Source organism: Rhagoletis pomonella, unplaced genomic scaffold, assembly GCF_013731165.1.
Source record: "Rhagoletis pomonella isolate Grant_MI unplaced genomic scaffold, Rhpom_1.0 Rhpom_scaffold_00003, whole genome shotgun sequence".
NCBI lineage: Eukaryota > Metazoa > Arthropoda > Insecta > Diptera > Tephritidae > Rhagoletis > Rhagoletis pomonella.
The window spans coordinates 100,326,870-100,328,069 of NW_023458557.1; positions in this window are offsets into that span (position 1 = coordinate 100,326,870).

Below are 1,200 nucleotides of genomic sequence, written 5' to 3' on the forward strand. Positions count from 1 at the left end.
TATGTATTTCTGCAATCAAACCAAACTACAAACACACACCTGAAAAATCTACTAAATGTTCGAAAAGAAAAAACAATGAGCGAAAAACCAAAAAAAAAAAACAGTATTTGAAATTGTAACGGAAACCACGAAAAACTAAAACTTGATAACAAATAATGAATGTTGTATGCGATTATAAATTGATACTTCACTACAGATGAGGGTCAGGTCAACCTACAACACCCAACATGGACAGGTAAGCGGACTGTGAGATTGCAACCACATTGTAAATGCCAGAGTGCCATTGATATGGTCAACTATAAGTTTGTAATACAGTATGTCGTTCGTTTACTGCTCTGTGTAAATACGCTCGAATATGCAGACAAATGTAACAAACCATATAACTACATAGATTTAATTCCCAAAAATACACAAAGACTTGCAGTTTCCATTTACCAAATCCACTAACAGCAATAGCTACCCAGTAGGAAATGAAATCGTATTGCAAACAGCCGCTTTTCGATTTCAATACACAGAAATTCTAGGCAGAGCTTTTCTGTAACATAACTAACCTGAATTTTCGCACAGCTTTTAACGTGAAATTCATGTTTATTTAATTAAACCAAGAAATAATTTTGTTTCTGATGAAATTTCTTAAAGAATTCTATCAAGTTTCAGAATGATTACCATAGTAAATTTATTGCAACCTTGTTTTAAACTTTCCAACGTAATTATCTTAGTTGCTATTTTATTTGAGTGCTACTCCCTAAGAGGCCTTACTTAGAATATTTTTGCTAACAAGATTGTACTTAATAATATATGTGCATACGTCAGTGGCAGTGCAAGCAGGGGTTTTCGGGGGTTAAACTGCGTGTCAGTCAGTGGCGGGCCCACGGGGACTGTTTTAGTACATAGACGCCATATTGTACATACATATGCGCCATATTAAAAACCACCTCCACGGTCCGCCCCTGACTGATACGTAGTTTAACCCCAAATATCCCCCTGCTGGATCCGCCACTGGCATACGATAAATCCAGACCGGAAACTGTCCATAGCCAAGTTGTTGGTAAATAAAATGCATCTCTCTCCACAATAGTTTTTCTTAGTTATAAGATAGTTTGAAAATCGCAATTTTGTAAAATTAGCCAAGTGCCACGCCCGTCGATATGGGCGTTGCATAGAAAATTTCCACCCGGCTATATTTTCGGACTTTATCAT